Source organism: Neophocaena asiaeorientalis, unplaced genomic scaffold, assembly GCF_003031525.2.
Source record: "Neophocaena asiaeorientalis asiaeorientalis breed wild unplaced genomic scaffold, Neophocaena_asiaeorientalis_V1.1 scaffold116, whole genome shotgun sequence".
NCBI lineage: Eukaryota > Metazoa > Chordata > Mammalia > Artiodactyla > Phocoenidae > Neophocaena > Neophocaena asiaeorientalis.
In genome coordinates, this window is record NW_020174561.1 from 9,109,948 (window position 1) to 9,134,091 (window position 24,144).

Sequence of the window (24,144 nt, forward strand, 5' to 3'; positions counted from 1 at the left end):
TATAAAATAGGGTCTTCCCAGAGAAAACACTGTATCAAGGCCACCCTGCTAAGAGGTATAATTTGGATTCATACTGCCTCTAAATAACCACCAAACCATCTGTGAGTAACTTATCCTTTCTGTACCTCAGTTTTCTCACCAGTGAGGATTATAATGATTCCTACCTCCTAGGGCTATCATATAGATTAAATGCGTTAATAATGTAAAGCATTTAGGAAAGCATCTGGCCAATAAAAAGCATTATAAGTGTTTGTGAAACAAGCAAAACTAGCTTATGCTTTCATGGACCTTGCGGATGTAGTTAAGTATCTTAAGACAGAGATATCATCCTGGATTATCAGGGTGAGCCCAATGTAATCACCACAGTTCTTATAAGAGGAATGCAGAAGTCAGAGTCAGGGAGAAGGACAGATGACCACAGAAGCAGAGATTGGAGTGCCCCACTTTAAGGATGGAGGAAGGAGGCACAAGCTAAGGAATATGGGCAACCTCTAGAATCTGAATAAAGGAAGGAAATGGTTTCTCCTCTAGAGCCTCCAGAAGGAACCAGCACTGCTGATACCTTGACTTTAGCCCAGGGAAACTGATTTCAGTGTCTGTCCTATAAAAGAAAAAAATTAAAATTGTGTTTTTTAAGCCACCAAAGTTTTGGTAATTATTTTACAGCATCCATAGGAACTAGTACAGTGAGTAATCAAAACTGTCTGAAACCTGGCATAGAAAGAACTCAAGTATAAAGAACCCGTTACTTTGTATGATCAGTATCATAGGCACTGTGTTCTACTCAACGTCTAAGAAAATACATTTTACATACAGAAGGTTCCCCCATTGCATGTAATGTTCCTAAAAGCCTTGAGATAGAGGTTTAATTAACAAAAAGCCACACTAACAATATTAGACCTGCCCTTCTTTGTCCCCTTTTCTTGGATATCACCAAAACTCATGGCAGTGTGAGCTTCTCTTCTCATGCCTTTGTCTTCATTCTCTGGCAAATGTCTTCCCTCCCTCCTTACTTTGGTGTCTCCTTTTTGGGAGTGATATGCTCCAAATTCTCTTCGTAACTGGTGTCTTTCTTTTAGCCCCTCAAACGCCTGTGGTCGTTCTTTGCACCCTTTGGTCTTAGCTGAGGGAGACTCTGGTGTTTCTTAAAGCTGTTCCATTTCTTGGATGCCACTATTATGAAGCTTCAATTGTTTCAGTGCTTCAACTGAAGCAATCCGGCCTTCACCCAGATCTTCGTGTGACACTGATTTGCATGCCTTGGGAGCCTACCTCTTCTTATCTTCCTGAAATTTGTCTGGGAATGTGCAGAAACCCTCCATCTCCTTTGGAACTCTCTCTTCTTTCTAAACCATGTAGGCTGTTGTCAAATATAAAGAGGAGAATTGCTGATTTTAGAAAAACAACCCTCTCACCTCCCCCTTCTGCAAATTATCACAGGCTTACGTACACCTATTAATTCGCCCCAAGTTTTCACCTTTGTTGTTTGTTTAGTTTTGTTTATGTTTTAGAGGCCACAAAAACACTGGACAGATTGAGACTTTGGTCAGCTGAAATGTCCAAATCTATTTTATATGAATTTATGATGAACCTGGATATTTCCCACTTCACATACTTTTATAATTTTGAACCCAAATGAAATATTGTGTATTTTGCACCTAAGTGAGATTGACCCATTATTCTAGGCTATAATGCTATTAATAATAATAGTAGTTTATTGAGTATCTATTATGTATCAAGTACTATTTGGAGTACTGTTAGTGGTTTAAATTATTAAATTGTTAATAGTGATTACTAAATTATACTGTTATAATAATAAATAATTATTAAGATAATAAGAATTTTATTTTTCAATGTTGTTTGTCTTTCAGTGAGTGTTATTTCTCTGACTTATCTTTTTCCTTATATTTGAGTAGCATCCATTCTGTGTATTTCTCTAAGTCTTGTTAAATGTGTTAAAAGTAACAGGTGAATGAAGGTCCTGTGTCCACCATTACAAATATTACTGAAGATCAGTTTCCCATCTTCTGTCCATTTGTCTCCAAGAGCCCTAAAATATAGACATCCAAGGCCTGAGAGCTATTTTCAACGTATCAATAAGTGATTTTTTGGGAAAACATTAGATTTATGTTGAGTTATTAGTCAGCTCTCATTGGGAGTGACAGTTTTAACATCTTTGAACCTAACTCATAATTGAACTCACATAGATTGATTTTATTAGTAAATGCATTACAAGAAACTTTGTGAAATGTTTTGCTGAAATTAAGAATTGCTGATGTCTTCCTGACAATCACCTTAGGAAGATATATCACTGATTTCATTTTATAGAAGGGTATATTAGTTTAGTAGGGCTGTCATAACAAATTACCAAAAACTTGGTCACTTAAAACAATAGAAATTTATTCTCTCACAGTTCTGGAGACCAGAAGTCCAAAATCAAGGTGTCAGCAGGAGTGTTTCCTTCCTGGGAGTCAAGAGGGAGATTTCCATGCTTCTTTCCTGGCACAATTCCAGTCTCTGCCTCCATCATCACATGGTGTTCTTCCGGGTGTGTCTGTCTTCTCCGTGTCTCTCCTCCTCTTCCTTTCAGGTCACCAGACATGTAGACTAAGGGCTCACCCTCCTCCAGTATGACTTTATCTTAACTTGAAACTTAATTACATCTGCAAAGACAGTGTTTCAAAATAAGGTCATATTTACAGGTACCAGAGGTGAGGACTTCAACATATTTTTGAGGGGGACACAATTTATCCCACAACAAATAAGAAAAAAGAGAAATCACTAAAGTAACCAGGGTACACATATAGAACATGAACCCAGAACTTTTGTCTTCATACAATACTCTTTTGATTTTATGCAATACCATCTCCTACCGAATTCCACTTTATTTTTCACGACTTCCTAAACTATATGTTTAATAATCTGCTTTGAATTTCACGGGAGCTAAAAATCAAGCTCACTGGTTCTTGGTATCCAAATGTATCATTTCCCATTTTTAATAAGTTATTCTTAATATTAACTTAGGTTCCTCACATACTTTCCTTGTTCTAAGCTTACATAGTTGTTCTGGGCCTGGCCAGTTTAATTTATTTAGGTTGGTTTGCTGATCCCTTATTATCTTTCCTCCTATACTGGGCTTCAGTTTCATTTTAATAATGGCTCTGTATATTCGAGTTTAAAGCATAGTTCAGAGTTGAGTAGGTCAGCTCTTCTATATGTATATCCATTGTTTCTGGACTGTAAGTTTTCACAGAAATTGTTGATGTCTTCCTAGATCCACCTTCCCTTTACAATTCTTCTGCTGTCTTCCAGGAAAGGGTTGGTAGTTCAAAAGGGGACAAAAATTGTCAACCGCACAACTATATTTAATAAGTTAACCACCCAACAAATTAAATTATTCAATTCCTATTACGTGCCAGGGGCTGTGTGAGATGGGGGTTCTAAAAACATTAAAAAAATGACATAAGAAATCTTGCCCTTGAAGAACTTGCATTCTAGTTTGAGAATCACAACAGAGTAAGTAGGCAATTGCAATAATATCCAGTAACTGCTACGAAAATCGTTGAGCAAAGATGTCCCTGTATACAAGAGGAGAGCCTTATCCAGCTTTGAAATAATTGTTGGTACCACATTTTGTAATTAGGTACATTTTCTGAAATATTGTTCCCTTATTGTTCCAGATTATTATCTGCTTTTTGAAGGCATATGCTTTTAAAAAATATATCCTGCTGTGCTGAGGACTGGAGCTATCACACTGAGCATCCAATGTTTATTTTTGCCTTACAGTAATATGCAACATACTAATCAAATAAGAACAGTATTATTAGAGTTGAACAACATTAACCTCTTTTTTTTTTTTTTTGCAGATTCATATTAATGATATAGTTCTCTAGAGAAAAATCAGAAAAGCAAAGGTTGGTATGATATCTTATGAATGCTTAAACCAGACTTTATCTAAGAGGGGTTATATAAAGATATGTTAGAGCATTAATTCTAAATTCCCTGGGCTACGTTTGTTTAATCCAGCCACTTCACATTATTACAATGTCTTATGTGGCGAGAGATTTTATAGAGACTAGAAAGAAAAAATGTTTTTCCAGATACACATTCAGTTCCTCTAGCAGCTTCCTCGTTTTACTTTCATAGCTTTTTAAGAGGTGACTTCTAGGACAGCACTGCTCTTCAGTCTGTGATAGCTCAAGTCAGAAACATACTGAGGGAAATGCGGCATCTATTGTGGTCTGTTTTTCTATGTGACAGTTGTTCCTATTTTGTGTTTGTTTCTCCTTTAATGAGGATACAACTTTCATCCAGGGAGATGTATGGGTCACTTGTTAGTGCACTTAAATGCACTAAGGCACTCCAGCAGCTGGAAATTGTGACTTGTAGTTGAATTATTTTTGCACAGCGAATGGTTTTCCTTTTGACATATTTTAATATACTTGCACACTGAGAGCAAGAGTGGGTGAACAGAAAACAGGCTGTTTTATTAACCCAGCAGTCACCTTTGAGGTTTGTACATGTCCACTTTTTTTCTTGCCTTTGTACATAATCCCAAGAGACTGGTACCTGGCTTTGCTCAGAATAACAAAGTCAGGCACAAATCTCCAAACACAATTGTTAGCTGAATGCCAACTGTTTCTTCTCATCTTTTTTTTTTTTTTAACTTGAACATTAAGAATTGTATTATGGGTGAACCGTAACCATTAAAGAATGAATTTGTTTTTCTATTTCAGATGCTTCCCCTATCATTTACTAGATTATTTTACAATATGTAATCTCAGGTGATAAAAGAAAATAATTTTTTGCATGTTTTTTGGAGAGCTGCTTTTTTTCAAATCATTAATAGTGAGAAGAAAAGAAGAAAAATATGTTACAACCTTTAACTGGATTCCAATTTCAACTGAAAGGACAATTAGGAGAAAAGGAGAGGAGACTTCAACTCAGCCAGGAAGCCAGGACCCAGCACACACAATTCCACATGCAATTTTCATACAAACCAATGTTTCAGAGACTTTTCCCAGTAAGACCAGAAATTTCTTCAAGTCAGTTACCATCCTTTCCCAAGGTACATATCTGTATACATAATAGCCATAATTTCTAAGTAAATATAGTGGGTAATCACCTACCTTTTAATTCATACATTTTAAATGTACTCAAAAGTTGAAGACAAAGTAAGGATATAAATCCAGAACTTCCTCTCAATACCCAGCAAGTGGTTCATTTAACAGCATGTAAATATTAGGGCAACAAAACCTCCAAAGTACATAATTTTCTCTTTCCTATCATCATCATTATAATCAACATCATCATTAAGATAATAATACGGCATTTTATACTATACAGAGAAGTTTCATATCATCTCATTTGACTATCTAAACCAATCAGTGAGGTGTGCCATATGAGTAGGAAGATTATTAAGAATGATAAGCTTTCTAAAGTCATTGTAAGACTTTAAAACACAAGTAAGTGCTAGAGTGTAAAGAAAGGATGCCATCTTTCAGTTGGAATTCTGGATCTCTCGCTGACTCTATGATAATGGGTCTTTTAAAGCATTGCTTTGTTGAGTTGTTCAATGTGAGAGATAATAATTATGCGAAAAAGTGGTTATGAACTTCATTGAAGATTACTTTTTTGTAGAGGGTCTGAGTGTGCAAACGTATTTTATTTTATTTTTCATTGGAGTATAATTGCTTTACAATAGTGTGTTAGTTTCTGCTTTATAGCAAAGTGAGTCAGCTATACATATCCATATATCCCCATATTTCCTCCCTCTTGCGTCTCCCTCCCACCCTCCCTATCCCACCCCTCTAGGTGGTCACAAAGCACCGAGCTGATCTCCCTGTGCTATGCAGCTGCTTCCCACTAGCTTTCTATTTTATGTTTGGTAGTGTATATATGTCCATGCCACTCTCTCAATTAGTCCCAGCTTACCCTTCCCCTCCCCGTGTCCTCAAGTCCATTCTCTATGTCTGCGTCTTTATTCCTGTCCTGTCCCTAGGTTCTTCAGAACCAATTTTTTTTTAGATTCCATATATATGTGTTAGCATACAGTATTTGTTTTTCTCTTTCTGACTTAACTTCACTCTGTATGACAGACTCTAGGTCCATCCACCTCACTACAAATAACTCAATTTCGAGCAAATGTATTTTAGAGGGGATTTTTGCACTGGAGTAGGAGGTTAGAGTACCTAACTTTTAAGTCCACTGCAGTGAGTATATGACTGTAAGGCTATTGGCTTTTTTAAGGGAACACACTGAGTGAATGACAGAGGCAAGATAGGAAACCATTTCTTCTGACTCCCAGTAAACTTCTAGAGTTCAGTTTAATTTAATACTTTGAGCAGCTACTTTCGACCAAGTTCTTGAGCTATAGTTATAGGGTACAAATACGAAAAAGAGAGACGTTGCTATGTAGGTTTTATAATGTAGAAGGTAAATAAATAAATATCAATACAATGAAAGAAAGACTAAATACCATAGGTATGGTGTCTAGTAATTGTACATAGGTTTGGTGAAGTCATGGAAGGCTTTATTATTATGGAGACATTTGAGTTGGGCCTAAAACTATTGTTATATCCATTCTCAGGGAATAGCTATATCAATCACATTTGCTTGTTTTTATATTAAACCTATTCTTAAAAGTAAGACTATTTCATTAACCTCTAGTAAACTTTTGACCACGAATGCTTATTTGTTGTAAATTAAGCTCTTAAAATCATTGCTTCTTAAGGTAATGGAGATGTTTTGTTTATAATTATCTCTGACTATGTTACATTTTTCTTTTCAGTTCTTGTAACTTTCTTTATTAAAATATGTTTGATCAGGCATGCTTTTAATAGAAAAATCACATAAGATTCTGAGTCCTGTAATCTTTGTCTTTTCAGGGTCATCTTCATCATTATCCTCACATCCTCACTTTCAGAAAAATAAATTTTTAGCACTTTTCAAGAAGTGCCATGGAAAGCCATTATGCTAATACTTTACAACATTATTCTTAATTTTTCAATAATCCAGTAGAGTAGCTGTAAGCCCTATTTTCCAGATAATATACTGAGGCTCAGAGATTTTAAGAAATTAGCTCAAAATTGCACAATGAAAAAAATGTTATTGTTCTATGACCATTACAGTGTTGGCAGTTATTATTTGTCCATCTGATTGGGGTTTACCCACTTTCTCACTAGCTTTATTAGTGAAGACTCAGATGATGTTCAGTAAGGACAACCCAGTTGGAAGTTGATTAAGTCACAAAGAGAATTCGTTGACCCCTATTACCAGGAAGGATATCAGGGGTGACTGGAACCAGGACTTTGAATACCGTTAGGAAACTTCAAATATGGTTAAGAAGTGTCTATTTCTCATCTGTGCTTTTCTCTGCATATTGTCTTTGTTCTCAGACCAGGTCCTCCTTGTAGCACACTGTGTGGGCTTCATTCCCTTTAGGCCTGCATCCTCACAACATGTCACCTAGGAAAATGGGGGCTTATGTTACTTGGCTCTAGTGTGAAAAATTCCAGATAAAGATTTGCTGGGATCACATTTGGGATCCCAGCCTTTTTTTTTTTTTTCAATTTTATTTATTTTATTTTTGTCTGGGTCTTCGTTGCTGCGCGCAACCTTCCTGTAGCTGCGGTGAGCGGGGGCCACTCTTCCTTGTGGTGCGGGGGCTTCTCATTGCAGTGGATTCTCTTGTTGTGGAGCATGGGCTCTAGGTGCATGGGCTTCAGTAGTTGTGGCTCGCGGGTTCTAGAGTGCAGGTTCAGTAGTTGTGGAGCACGAGCTTAGTTGCTCCGCGGCATGTGATCCCTTAGGCTGGTCATTATGGTGATGGTGATGCTATGATCAGTTTTCATTAGTCAGGTATTCACTTTTGTGGCTGTAGGGAGAGATGGAAGGGATAGTATATTATTAGAATGAGGAGGGGGTGCTTTACAAACATGGCTCCAGAAATTACTATGAGCCAGGCAGTCATCCCAGTTTGTGGCTATTAACACAGGCCATACCTGTTCTCGTTGCATTAGTTAATTCTATACTGGTTAACAGCCTAACATTATATTTGTTAAATCACTTCTGCAAGGTAGAGGGGCTTTGTCTAAATTTTTCTGTTAGCTGAAGTCTGTCAAATTTGTTTGGAATGTTTGAAGCTGGTTTGACCTAAGAACCAGGCTTCCTGTTAGCTCCCCTTGCTAAGTCTGTGGCTAATGGGGTTCACGGTCTACCTCCAGCAAGGGTAGCATCAGTGGTCAATGCCACAGTCACAGAGCCTGGGGCCTGCTGGAATATTTGTCGTCATTTCTTATATGCTGTGGTGACTCAACACCATCATAAATGGAAAATGGAGCAAAAATCCCTCTTCTTATGTTTCTTCTTCTCTTCTCTCTGACTCTCCACTGCATATACAAAAATGGTTTTGTCCCAGAACAGGGAATTAGAACTCTCATGTTTGTCATCTTGTCTCCCTTTGTCCTCTTACTATAATTTTTTTTTTTTTTTTGGTGGAAATGTGTACTTCTCATGGCTTTATCTGCCAAGAACTTCCTACATCTTCATTTTTCCACTGTTGGCATTTGCCTTTACTTTTCTCTGGAGTCATAGGACAGGAGGGATGCAGGGAAAGGATTTGGCATACAAAAAAGGGAAAAATCCACAAGAGGTGTATATCAAGGATACTAACTCTGATGCAGAGGTAAAACTTAGAGAAAAAGAGAAAAGAGTTAGAAACCAGAAATCCAGTTACAGAATCAGTTGCTAAATCTTCCATGCTTAGATAGCATTTTCTAGTTGTCCTTTGGATGTTCTAAATTTGTTAAATAACCTGTAGGATTTGTTCATTTCCTCCAGACATAGATTTCATTTACATCTATGCTGAGCAAACTTTTGAAGTTATCTATTCCAAAAACCTTTTAAAACCCTTCTTTTTTTTTCTAATAAGACTCAGACTTAAAAAAGAAATTATGTCAAGTGGCCTGTATATTACACCTAACATACTTTAAAAACCCCTCTGCCTCTAGTGTTGATGAAAGGGACAGAAATTACAGAAGCTGTGGAGCTGAAAACATAAAGTGAGGGCTATACACTGTCTATAAAAAGATTTTTTGATCAGAGTGAGTACATGTTTTCCACAAACATGTATTTCCTTTTTTTATAAAAATGAGGAATGCATGGTTGGACCTGAGCAAATGCAGCTACTACTAACTGATGATGAGTAATGGGTGAACTAAGATGGTAGCTGTGGCTTAAGCTGAGTTCATCCAAGTTATGATCAACTTCATAAGCAAGAGTCTCAAGAAGGCAACTAATCTCCATGGTGTTGTCTGAATAAAACTTATTATACACCTGAGACTAGTAGCATCTAAAACCCTATGAAATATCTTTATAGCTCAAAAGCTTACTGATGGAGGAAAATGGCTCACTGAAGTCAAAGGGGACAAGGGTGGGAGTGACCTGTTTCTTTGGAAACCTCAGGTATAAGATAGTCTGGCACTATGATTTTTATTAATCAATACCTGCTTTTCAGGGCCTTGTCTTGATTTTAGGTAATGAAGCAGAGAGAATTATACAACCTTCTGGGTAATATATTGTGGCATACATAGAAGTTATAATATTAATCTTCTTCTTCACTATGATTGGCTTATAATTTTAACCTAATTTCCTTTTACTTATCTTGAAACAGAAAATTGGTCACCTTTAACTTTATAATCTCCCTCCATAAATGTGAATACTGTTGTTCTTTTTCAACTTATCCTTGTATGTCTCTTTCTGAGGCTTTTAATAGATTATTATGACTTCAAATTATTATGATTTCAAATTTCAAGGAATCTTCAAATTTCTCATAGCTACTTGAGAATGCATCATGGGGATTAACCAAAATTTTTTTCATTAGAATTTTAAAATAATGTGTGCTCAACCTATAACTTTGTTTTGCTAATTTTTAGTGGCAACACAGCTATCATCATTTTTTAAGTATGTAAACCCAGATATACAGATGCTAATTATTTCAGTAGCTTCCACTAGATAAATCATGATGTCTAGATGTGGTAACTAATCCTGAGGGTGAAATATCAAACATGAATAACTGAGAAAAGCAGGAATAGTATACATTTCCATTCTAAGTTACATTTTTGATATTAATATATAACTATATTAAGGAAAGGTCTTATCTCGGTGTTTTGTTAATTGCTTTAGCTCACTAGATTCAGCAGTTCCCAAACTCTCCTTGCTTTCCTTTTAACTTTCTAGACTTTAGATTCAAGGCACTGTCTTTCTACAACTTTTCTGAGACTTGTCCAGTTCGATTACACACTGTATAAGCAGCAGTTTTGACAGAGAAACTTTTGGTGGCCTTATTAGAGAGAAAACTAACTTTCCGTTTTCTGCCTCTTGGTTGGCTCTGAGTTGCAGTAGTTTCCCTCTGCCAATAAAACACCTGTTCCTATTGCTGTTCTCCTTCCTTAGGGCTCCTGCTTTCCTTTGCATGCTGCATCTTCTTATCCCTCCCTCAGTGTTCCACCATGATCCAGGCACTTGTTATCACCATGTGCTCTTTTATTTTCTACACAGTTTCTCAGAGTATCTGAAAATACCTAACTTATCATGTTGGACGGTTTTGCTCTTATATGTGTACTGGTTAGCTGTTTGGCTCAACCCCTGAAAATGTATGCTACATGGGAGAATACACCTTATCTGTTGTATAGAGCGAGATAGATGGAGCTCTGGGGACTAGAACAGAGTAGGTGCTTACAAAATACTTGTTTAATAAATCTTTTTCCTTAAAAGTGTTTTTGAGATTCTTTGCTTCTGATTTTTCACGTTATCCTCAGGCAAATTTATCCACTACTATGGGCTCAATAAAGTAAATGCTGCTTACCTAAAAATATTTGTCTTCAATTTGTAGCCCTCCTCTTAGCTACACATCCAAATATCCAACTGCTTCTATCTAGATGCCTCTTCAAACTTAATATGGCCTAAACTGGATTAGCAGTGTCTCCCAATGAATTCACACACACAAAACAACAAACAAAGACCCTGCTCCTTCTTCAGAGTTTTATATTTCATAACTGGAATATTTATCCATGCCCTTGCTCAAGCCTTAAAACAGAAATCATCCTACCGTCTTCTCTCTCTTTCATCCCTGTTATTGCAAATTCCTGTTTGAGCCCCCCTCATAAATAGTTTTCAAATCTCTCCACTCCTCTACTGCTGCAGCCACAACCCTAGTCAAGGTCATCATCATTTCTCATCTAATTACTACAATGCTCCACATTGGTGTCCTTATTCGCTGTCATGTTACCCTCCAATCTTTCCCCACCGTGTATTCCCAGGGATCTATGGTAATATAAATGTGACTGTGGTACCCTTCTCCCAAGCACACACCCCAACAAAAGCTTTTCAGTGGCTTCCCGTTCCCTTTAAGATAAAGTCCAAACTCTTTAAGTGGCCTCAGAATAGTGTATGATTGATCCTTAGGCAATTTTCCTTACATTATAATTTTGTCAGCTGGACTATAGCTAAAAGAAAATTTTGAGCTATAGTCTCAAATAGGACCTTGTATCCTGTTTCTCCATATTAACAATTGTGGATGGGTTATTAAACTTTGAAAACAGATGAACATGGTAGGATTAATATCTTATGGTAAAAATTATATTTCTTAAGATTAAATTACATACAAAGGGATATAGGCAAGCAAGGCTTAGAATTTTCCTGAAGAATCACCTTTGAATCTGCTCTAACACATGAACAAATGTTCTGTTGACTCACAGTTTCCGGACATTATTGAATGGCCAAATTATTTTTGTCCAAAAAATTCTCAAAGCACTTATTACTTGTGTCTAATTATACTCATAGAAATGTATCCGTAACATCCTCGAGCATTTTCTAATTCTGAGATATCAATTAATGCTTGTTAATAATTTACAGTATATTCATTATTGTTCCCTGCCCCCAGACCCAAGCTTTTTTCTGGAGTCAACGCTATTTTAAAAGTAAAAATTCCTTTGCTGGTTCTTGTGAACAAAAACATTCCTCGTCTTTCTCCAAACCATTATTTGGATAGTCAATCAGGTCTGCTATGGAGGCAAATAGTTTAAATATTTTTAAAACTTTAATTCTTGAATTGTGAAAGCTACATATATGTTAATCTTATTTAAAATGGTTACTTTCTGATTCTACCTTCATCTTCTTTTCTTCCATTACAGTTGGAGCGTATTGCAATTGCCTTCTTTCTTCACTGTTATTAACTTTTCCCCTTTTATCAGAAAAAGGGTCTTGCTTTCTTTGATTCTCTTATTGATATTTTAAAAGAACTTTTTTTCCTCTCTTGCTGTCTCTCTCAGGCAAGTCCCATCTCAGTTGTCCTTTGTCATTCATTGTCAGTCTTTGTGTCCCTCCTCTTATCCCAGCTTAGTTTTTTCCTTTTTCTTTTTTCGGGGGAGGGGTGGAAGTAGCGGGCACTGGTGTTGGGAGTCTCACATCAGTTTCAGGCCTAAAGCAAAATGCATTCATTTCAAATGGAAATTGCAGTTTATACCAAAAAGGCAAGGTTTCTTTACTTCAATAAATTGGAGCCTTATGTAACACATACTCACCTAAAGAAATTTGAGAATAGAACTTCTAAATAACTAATAACTGGAAAATTCTGATCTTAAGCTTTAGTTGCTGAAGATAAGGTAAGACATCTGCTTCAGTACCCCCATCTGGCTTTTACATATCTATTTCAGACTCAGTATGCTCTTGCTCTTTCTTTTATCTAAGCCCATCTGCTTGTATGGTGTGTTCCCACCCTAACATATTTTCAGACCCTTGCCATAGGGCAAAAGTGCCAAGCAATTATTCGTTGAGATAGATAGTCCACATAATACTGTAAGTGACATCTGTTCTGTAGGAAATCCCTCCCTTGTGGCAGCAATGTCATATTGGCTGCTCATAGGAATATCGGAATTGACATACAGGAACAATTGAATGTTTCATCTTATCCTGAACTCTCACTCAGAAAGCATCCAATACCAGATGCTTTAGAGGGCCGTGTAACCCCTGGACTCTTTCTCTTGTTCTCTCTACACCTATGGTAATTGGCAATACTACACTATGGAGAAAATTTCTTCCTGACCCCAGCTGGTAACCAAATTATGCCCTAAAGCATGAAGATTGGCATATTTTAAAGTTTATTGTAGCTAAGATGGCGAAAAAGGAGATGTTTTTCATATTAATGTGCTTACTAGATTGACCTAAATAATAGCTTGAATAATAAATTCCACAAATTACTCAATAACTTATTTGGCAAAATTACAATGACAGATGAACATTTTAATCTTTTTAGTGCTGATCTCCACATTTGGCAATTGGTTCTTCTTCTTTAAACTATTTCAAAAGATGATAAGAAAAACAGTCCACAATTGTTCAAGACTTGAACTTTGTATAAAGGTATAATTGGTAAAACTTACATTAATTGGTTCTGAGTAAACTCTGAATTTGCTGGGTTTTGACCATTTGATATTCCGAAGGCAGGCAGAATTTGAAGCCAAAATCATTATTGGCAAATTAAAAATACATTACGTAAGGTAGGTTCTGAATAAATTCACACAAAATTCAACTTCCCAAACAAGCTACATTGATGCTGTTACTCTCTTCAGTGATTCTCATAATACCATGAACAACTTCAAATTTTAAAAAGTTAGAGTGTATAATTATGAAGGGCTTTCAAAATTAGAGTTGAAATGAAAGTACTCAATTACATAATTGAGTCAACCCATTTACTTAAGTTTAAGTAAGATTTAAATATTTAGTAATAATAAGCTGTATCAGTTACGTGTTGTTGCGAAATCTACCACTGTGAAAATTAGTGACTTAAAACAACCATTTTACCTCTTTGTCGTTCTCTGGGTCAGCAATATGGGCAGTTCATTTTAGTGGTTCCTTTGCTGCTAATTCTGCATACTATCTGGTGACTATCCTTGGGATTGATGGTCTAAGACAACCTCACTCAAAAGTCTGGTTGTTGGTGTTGGCTGTCTGTTGGACCATTTGTCTCTAGTAGGATAACTTGGCTTCATATGTAGCAGGGTTCTAAAAGCAGGAAGAGATGGGGCCAGCCTGAATGTGACATCATTTTGCATGATGTCTCATTGGCCAAGCCAACATGGCTAAGCCATAGTCAATGTAGGAAAAGACTACATAATGGAGTTAATACAAACAGGTGTGACTTTTTTGGGGCGGTACTCTAACTGTAATAATTTATCACATATTGCTATCCTAGGATTATCAGTTGGCAGAACCTTACCTTCCTGATTACTTAATACAGTGTAGCCATTACTATTGTGCAGAGCTCTGTAAGTCTGTAAGAAAACTGTGTAAATAACATAAAGATCAGTGAAGCTAATTCTTTATCCTTCTTTCTATACATTTTAAAGGTATAAGTCATTTGTCAGATATGTGATTTGCAAATATTTTCTTCGAGGCTGTAGTTTTTCTTTTTATCCTTTTAATAAGATCTTTCACAAGACAGAAAAATTTAATTTTGATAAAATCCAATTTATCAATTATTTCTTTTATGAATTGTGTTTTGGTGTTATGTTTAAGAACTCTTTTTATACATTGCTAGATTCAAAATGTTCATATTTTGTCAAGAAGTTTTTGCACTTAAGTTCATGAAAAATATTAATCGGTAGTTTCCTTCCTTTCTTTCTCTCTTCTTCCCTCCTTTCTTTTCCTTCCTTCCTTCTTTCCTTCCTTCCTTCCTCCCTCCCTCCCTTCCTCCTTCTCTCTCTCTCTTTCTTTCTTCCTGTATTGTTTTTGTCTGACCTTGATATCAGGTTAATCCAGACCTCATAAAAAGAGATGGAAAATGTTAGTTTCTCTTCTATTATCTAGAAGAGATTATGTAGAGTTGGTCCCAATTCTTATTTATTGTTTGGTGGATTCCTCCACTGAAGCCATCTGGGTCTACAGAGATTATTTTTTGTTAAGTTTTTAATTTACAAATTAAATTTCTTTAACAGTTATAGGGTGTTGAAACTGCCAGTTAAAATGATTTGTCTTCTTTTCCTTTCAGTTCTATTCATTCTTGTTTCATGTATTTTGATGCTTCATTGCTTGGTGCATACACATGTTGGATCACTATGTCTTCTTGGTGTAATGACCCTTGTAATATGCTTCTTTGTTGTTGGTAAGGTTTTGGTGGGGTTTGTTGTTGTTGCTTGTTTGTTTGTTTGATTTTTTTTTTCTCGGAAGTCTACTTTACATGATATTAATAGAGCTACTCTTTTTAAAATTAAGTTTTGTATGGTGTATCTTTTTTCTGTCCTTCTAATCTGCTTATATCATTATGTTTGAAGGAACTTTCTTGTAGACATCATATAATCTAATCATTTTTAAATCCAGTCCACTAATTACTGTCATTTAATTAATATATGTAGAACAGTTACAATTAATGAAATTGTTGATATATTAGGAGATAAATCTTCTATTTTATTATTTGTTTTCTATTTGTTCCCTCTGTTTCTCATCCTTTGTTTCCTTTTCCTTTCCTTCTTATGGATTACTTGAATATTTTTTAGAGTTTCATTTTCTTTATTTACAGTTTTTTAAGTATATATCATTGTATAGCTTTTCAGTGTTGACTGTAGGTATTAAAGTATATACATATATATCTACCATCACAGTCTACATATACCACAGTCTACTGGTATTGACATTTTACAACTTTGCGTAAAGTGTAGAAAATTACTTCCATTTAGGTCCTTTTACCCTGCCCACTTTTAAAATGTAATTTTCTTAATGAGTTTTTCTGCATACTTTGAGCATACATCAAACAGCACTATAATTTTTGCTTAAACCATCAAATATGATTTTAAAAACTCATGAAGAAAGAACTCATAAAACTCAACAATAAAAAACAAATGACCCAATTAAAAACTGGGCAAAAAAATCTGAACAGGGACCTCACCAAAGAAGATACAGAGATGTCAATTAAAAGTGCTCAATGAATATTGAGCATATTGATATTGAGCATACGAAAAGTGCTCAATATCATATGTTATTAGGTAATTAGAAATTAAAACAATAATGGAATACCACTACACATATATTAGAATGACCAAAAACTGAAACACTGACAATTCCAAATACTAGTGAGGATGTGGAGCAACAGGAACTTTTACTTATTGCTGGTAGGAATGCAAAATGGCTCAGCCCCTTTGGAAGACAGGTGATTTTTTAACAAAACTAAATATCCTCTCTCTCTCAGATTTTCTACATAGACAATTATATCATCTGAACAAAGTTTTATTTCTTCCTTTCCAACCTGTATATTTTAACTTCCTTTCATGTCTTACTGAATTTTCTAGGACTTCTAGAAGGTGCTGTAAAGCATATGTGAAAGGGGACATCCTTGGTTTGTTCACGATCTTAGTGAGAAATCTTTGAGTTTAGTTGATATTAGTTGTAGGTTTTGTGTAGTTTTCCTTTTATCAAGTTAAGGAAGTTCTTCTTTATTCCTAGTTTGCTGAAAGACTTATCATGAATGGGTGTTGTATTTTGTCAAATGCCTTTTTGCATCCATTGATATGATTATGTGATTTTTCTTCTTCAGCTTTGAAGTGATGGATTACAATAATTGATTAATTGATTTTCAAATGTTGAACCAGCTTTGTGTACCTGGGTTAAATCCCACTTGGTCATGGTGTATAATTATTTTTATGCATTGTTGGATTCAATTTGCTAATATTTTGTTGAAATTGTTTTCATTTATGTTCATAAGAGATATTTGTCTGTAGTAGTTTCCTTTTCTTGTCTTTGTCTGGGTAAAGCTGGCCTCATACAATGAGTTAGGAAATATTCCCTCTGCTTCTGTCTTTTGGATGAGATTGTAAGAATTGGTATAATTTTTTCATTAAATATTTGGTAGAATTCACCAATGAGCCCACGTGAGCCTTGTGCTTTCTGTTTTGGAAGATTGTTAATTATTGATTCAATTCATTTAATAGATGTAGGCCTATTCAGATTGTCTATCTCTTCTTGTATGAGTTTTGTCAAATTGTATCAAGAAATTGGTCCATTTAATCTAGGTTATCAAATTTGTGGGCATAGAATTGTTTATAATATTCATTTATTATATTTTTATGTCCATGGGCTCTTTAGTGATGTCCATCTTTCATTTCTGATGTTGATCATTTGTGTCTTTCTCTTTTTCTTAGTCTCACTAGAAGCTTATTGCTTTTATTGGTATTTTCAAACAACCAATATTTTCAAAGCTTTTGGTTTTGTTGATTTTCTCTGTTGATTTCCTACTTTCAGTTTCATTGATTTCTGTTCTAATTTATTATTTATTTTCTTTTGGTTACTTTGCATTGAATTTGCTCTTCTTTTTCAAATTTCCTAATGTGGAATCTTAGATTATTGATTTTAGATATTTTTTCTTTTTTAGCCTGCTCATTCAATGCTATACATTTCCCTCTAAGCACTTCTTTCACTGCATCCCATAAACTTTGATAAGCTGTATTTTTGTTTGCATTTAGTTTAAAATATTTCTTAATTGCTCTTGAATTTTCCTCTTTGATTCATGTATTATTTAGAAGTATGTTATTTAATCTCCAAGTATTTTGGGATTTCGTGCTATCTTTCTTTTATTGATTTCTAGTTTAAATTCACTGTGATATGAGAAAATACAGTGTATGATTTCTATACTTTGAAACTTGTTAAGATGTGTTTTATGGCCCAGAATATTGGTGACTGTTCTGTGTAAACTTGAGAAAAATGTACATTCTACTATTGTCAAATGGAGTACCCTATAGATGTCAATTATATCCAGTCAATGGTTAGTACTGTTGAGTTCAGCTGTGTCCTTAGTGATTTTCTGCCTGCTGGATCTTTCCACTTCTGATGCAGGGATGTTAAAGTCTGCAACTATAATAGTGGATTCATCTATTTCTCCTTGAAATTCTAGCAGTTTTGCCTCATATATTCTATAGTTAGATGTATACATGTTAAAGATTGATTCACTTTGTTGTACAACAGACACTAACACAGTATTGTGAAGCAATTATACTCCAATAACGATCTATTAAAAAAGAAAACAGATTGTTATGTCTTGGAGAATTGACTCCTTTCTCATTATGTAATGCCTCTCTTTGTCGCTGATAACTTTCCTTGACTGAAGTTCACTCTGTTGAAAATTAATATAGCTACTTCCACTTTCTATTGATTAGTGTGAGTATGGTATATATTTCTCCATTCATTTACTTTGAATTTATATATTACATAGTATATAGCTATATAAGTATAATCTTTATATTTAAAGTGAGTTTCTTATAGACAACATAGAGTTGGGTCTTGTTTTTTATCCGCTTTGACAATCTCTGTCTTTTAATTGATGCATATAAACCATTGATGTCCAAAGTAATTACTGATATAGTTGGATTAATATCTACCATATTTGTTATTGTTTTCTCTTTGTTGTCCTTGTTTTTTATTTTTGATTTTGCCTTCTACTCTTTTTCTACCTTTGTGGTTTTCACAGAGCATTTTATATGATTCTATTTTATTTCCTTTTTTAGCATATCCATTATACTTTTTAAAACTTTTTTAGTGTGTGACCTAGAATTTGCAATATACATTTACAAGTAATCCAAGTCCATTTTCAAAAAACACTATATCACTTCACAGTAGTGCAAGTACCTTATAATAACAAAATAATTCTAATTCCTCTCATTCTTTGTATTGTCGCTGTCACCCATTTCACTTACACATAAGCATACAATAAGTACACAAAATTTAATATATTGTTATTATTTTGAATTAACTGTTTTCTATTAGATCAATTAAAAATAAGAAAAGCAAAAGCTTTTATTTTACTTTCACTTAATTCTTCTCTGATGCTCTTTCTTTATGTAGATCTGAGTTTCTGACCTATATCATTTTCCTTCTCTCTTAAGAACTTCTTTTAACATTTCTTGCAAGGTAGGTCTACTGGCAACAAATTCCCTTAATTTTTGCTTGTCTGAAAAATCTTTATTTCTCCTTCACTTTAAAGGATAATATCAGAGAGTACAGGGTTCTAGGTTGGGTTTTTTTTTTCTCCCAACACTTTGAATTTCTTTTTTTTTTTTTTTTTTGCAGTACGCGGGCCTCTCACTGTTGTGGCCTCTCCCGTTGCAGAGCACAGGCTCCGGACGCACAGGCTCAGCGGCCATGGCTCACGGGCCTAGCCGCTACATGGCATGTGGGATCTTCCCAGACCGGGGCACGAACCCGCATCCCCTGCATAGACAGGCAGACTGTCAATCACTGTGCCACCAGGGAAGCCCAACACTTTGAATATTTCACTCCATTTTTTGCTTGTGTGTTTTCTAAGGAGAAGTTGACATAAATCTTGTTTTTCCTCCTTTGTAGGTAAGGTGTTTCTATCCTATGGCTTCTTTCAAGATTTTTCTTTGTCCTTGATTTTCTAAATTTTGAACATGATATGCCTAGGGGTAGTATTTTAAACATTTATCCTACTTGATATTCTTTAACCTTCTTGGATACATGGTTTGGTGTCTGACATTAATTTGGGGAACTTCTCAGTCATTATTGCTGCAAATACTTCTCCTGTTCCTCTTTCTCTTCCTTCTCCTTCTGGTATTCCATTACATGTATGTTATACCTTTTGTAGTTGTCCCATGAGTATTGAATATTCCGTTCTGGTTTTTTCAGTCTTTGCTTTCCTTTACATCTTTGGAAGTTTCTATTGTCATATCCTTAAACGCAGAGATTCTTTCCTCAGTTATGTCCCATATGCTAATGAGCCTATCAAAGTCTTTCTTCATTTCTGCTACAGTGTTTTTGATTGCTGACATTTCTTTTTTATTCTTCTTTAGAATTTCTACCTCTCTGTTTACATTATCCATCTGTTCTTACATGCTGCCTACTTTTTTCTACTAAAGCCCTTAACATGTTAATTGCAGGATTTTTGTGTTTTTTTTAAATTCCTGGCCTTATAATTCCAACATCCCTGCCATATTTTATTCTGACTCTGACACTTGTTTAATCTCCTCAAACTGTGTTTTTCACCTTTCAGTATGCCTCATAAATTTTTTTATTGTTGAAAAGTGGACATGATGTATTTCATGAAAGAATCTGCCTTAAGAGGTCTTTAGCAATATAGTGGTAAACTGTGGGAGTTAGGGGACAAATTTTAAAGTCTGTGATTAGGTCCCAGTCTTTTGGTGAGCTTAGGTCTCTGGGCTGTGAACTTCACACCTTCTTAATCTCCACTTCCACATACTCTAGGTTGGGACAGGATGGCTAGGTGGGGCTGAAGTTGTATATTTCCTTCTCTCAGGAGGTTAGGATCTGGTAAAATAGTTTCTTCTGAGGGAAGTTCTTGTTAAGAATAACAGAATGCTCCAGTGTATTTTAAAATGGCCACTATCCCCCTACCTTTGCCAGAAGCAGGAGGGAATTTGTCTCTGATTATTCATTATGAGAACCTGGTAGAGCTCCTGGAGGTAAGATGCATGAAAGTGGGAGGTCCCTATAGGTCTGTGTACCCTTAGAGCTTTTAACTTGCAGTCTTATACTCCCTGAGCTTCCAGCAATTCATCAGTTACAGTTTAGGTTTTTCTACCATGCTACTGGTTCCCAAGGAGATTTCTGCTTATGGATTTCTGCTTGAGTAAGTTGTGATTCTCTGCATCTGCCTGTCTCTCTCTTCAATTTGAGGGGCAAGAGTTTGCGCTGTGAGAGGTCTTTTTGACAGATCTAAGAAGAGTTGTTTATTTTTCAGTTTGTTCAGCTTTTCACTTGCTTACAGGAAGGAGTGGCTACTTCTAAGCTTCTTACATTTGGACCAGAAACCAGAAGTCACACACTTTTGTTTTGTTTGTGCCGTTGGTATAGTGGCATTAGTGAAGTGTTTTTCATCTCAATAAAACAGAAACAATTCACAGAGAAAATAAGTTTTGAGGTGAGCTAAGGCAAAAAAGTTTTGAAAATTCAGTGGTTTTATGCTTAAATATTAAACTGCATTTTGAAAAGGTCAACCTATAAAAGGAATATTAAGCAACCAACTTTGTATTATAAATTCTATAAATCTTGGATACAATTTAATGATATCTTTGCAAGTGGGTATTACACCTGTTAATTAAAGTTGAAAAAATAACCAGCATCCTTATTATTAGTATCTATAAGTAGCAATTCATCTGCTGGGTATCCCAGGCATATATATTTAAAGCACAATGTGCTACATAAAATCAATAATAGTTTAATTAGCATCTGATGGGTGTGAGCAATTTAACTTCAATTTAAGCATAAAGGTTAGGTGTGGTGAGCTCATTCTATAGTACTGGTGCTATTATAATAACGAACAGTAAATCGACCACTGAATAAAAAATAAGAGTAGAGGAAAACAGTCCACAAGTTTGGTAATCTGTAAAGCTACTACATCCCAATAAAAATGTATTCTAATTTTTAATTTCAAAATAAATTTGTCATTACATGGTAGTGCTTATGGGAAGCTAAAACCTGAAGTCTAGTCTAGTCCTAGGCATAATGAGAAAAAAGTAATCACATTAACAAAAGTTGGTCTTACCCATCTGACTTCAAACCAATTCTGATTTTTATAAAATTGTCCAGGTTACCAGATGTTTGGGAAAATTCTCTGTAGTGTTTATATCTCATACTCAGGAATCAAGATTATTTATGTCCTTTTTTACCTCCTTGATGTATTTAAAACTACCTCATACATTATTTTGTTGGTCTCCAAACTGTCTCAGTGGTTTTTAAATGTGTTCTTTATCCTTTTAAATAGCTCTTGTGGTGTTTGCTTTTGTAAGCTCACCTCACTTTTATAATAAATAGTGTCAACTTGTACAGTTTGGAAAAAAACGGAAAATGGGGGAGACCTTCAAGATGGTGGAGGAGTAAGACGTGGAAATCACCTTCCTCCCCACAAATACATCAGAAATACTTGTACATGTGGAACATCTCCTACAGAACACCTACTGAACACTGGCAGAAGCCCTCAGACTTCCCAAAAGGCAAGAAACTCCCCACGTACCTGGGTAGGGCAAAAGAAAAAAGAAAAAACAGAGACAAAAGAATAGTAAAGGGACCTGCACCAGTGGGAGGGAGCTGTGAAAGAGGAAATGTTTCCACACACTAGGAAGCCCCTTCGCGGGCGGAGACTGCGGGTGGTGGAGAGGGAAAGCTTTGGAGCTGCGGAGGAAAGCACAGCAACAGGGGTGCGGAGGGTAAAGCGGAGAGATTCCCGCACAGAGGATCAGTGCTGACCAGCACTCACCAGTCCGAGAGGCTTGTCTGCTCACCCGCCGGGGCGGGTGGGGACTGGGAGCTGAGGCTCGGGCTTCAGAGGTCGGATCCCAGGGAGAGGACTGGGGGTGGCTGCATGAACACAGCCTGAAGGGGGTTAGTGCGCCACGACTAGCCGGGAGGGAGTCCGGGAACAAGTCTGGAGCTGCCGAAGAAGCAAGAGACCATTGTTTCGGTTGCGCGAGAGAGGGGATTCAGAGCACCGCCTAAACAAGCTCCAGAGACTGGCGCGAGCCGCGGCTACCAGCACGGACCCCAGAGATGGGCATGGGACGCTAAGGCTGCTGCTGCCACCACCAAGAAGCCTGTGTGCGAGCACAGGTCACTATCCACACCTCCCCTCCTGGGAGCCTGTGCAACCCGACACTGACGGGGTCCCTCAATCCAGGGACAACTTCCCCGGGAGAACACACTGCGCGCAATCAGCTGCTCCTTTAACCCCGTCCTGTCTGGGTGGGGACAGACGCCCTCAGGTGACCTACACGCAGAGGCGGGGTCAAATCCAAAGCTGAACCTAAGGAGCTGTGTGAACAAAGAAGAGAAAGGGAAATCTCTCCCAACAGCCTCAGGAGCAGCGGATTAAATCTCCACAATCAACTTGATGTACCCTGCATCTGTGGAATACCTGAATAGACAACGAATCATCCCAAAATTTAGGTGGTGCTTTTTGTGTGATTTTGTCTGTATAGCTTTGCTTTTACCATTTGTCCTAGGGTTCTGTCTGTCGGTTTCTTTTCTTTTATTTTTTTTAATATAGTTTTTGGCACTTGTTACCATTGGTGGATTTCTTTTTGGTTTGGCTGCTCTCTTCTTTCTTTCTCTCTTTTATTTAAATTACTTTAAATTTTTTTATTTTTAATAATTTTATTTTTAATTTTAATAACTTTATTTTATTATTTTTTCTTTCGTTCTTCTTTTCTCCCTTTTCTTCTAAGCCATGTGGCTGACAGGGTCTTGGGGCTCCAGCCAGCTATCAGGCCTGTGCCTCTGAGGTGGGAGAGCCGAGTTCAGGACACTGGTCCACCAGAGAGCTCCCAGCTCCACGTAATATCAAATGGTGAAAGCTCTCCCAGAGATCTCCATCTCAAGGCTAAGACCCAGCTCCACTCAATGACCAGCAAACTACAGTGCTGGACACCCTATGCCAAACAACTAGCAAGACAGGAACACAACCCCACCCATTAGCAGAGAGACTGCCAAAATCATAATAAGGTCATAGACACCCCAAAGCACACCTGATGCGGTTCTGCCCACCAGAAAGACAAAATCCAGCCTCATCCATCAGAACTCAGGCTCCAGTCCCCTCCACTAGGAAGTCTACACCACCCACTGTTGTTTTTGTATGGAATGTCCTATAAATATCAATTAAGTCCATCTTGTTTAATGTATCATTTAAAGCTTGTGTTTCCTTAATTATTTTCATTTTGGATGATCTGTCCATTGGTGAAAGTGGGGTGTTAAAGTCCCCTACTATGATTGTGTTACTGTCAATTTCCCCTTTGATGGCTGTTAGCAGTTGCCTTATGTATTGAGGTGCTCTTATATTGGGTGCATAAATATTTACAATTGTTATATCTTCTTCTTGGATTGATCCCTTGATCTTTGTGTAGTGTCCTTCTTTGTCTCTTGTAATAGTCTTTATTTTAAAGTCTATTTTGTCTGATATGAGAATTGCTACTCCAGCTTTCTTTTGATTTCCATTTGCATGGAATATCTTTTTCAATCCCCTCACTTTCAGTCTGTATGTGTCCCTCGGTCTGAAGTGGGTCTCTTTTAGACAGAATATATATGGGAATATATATATGCCCAGAATATATATATGCCCACTAGGGGCAGACACCC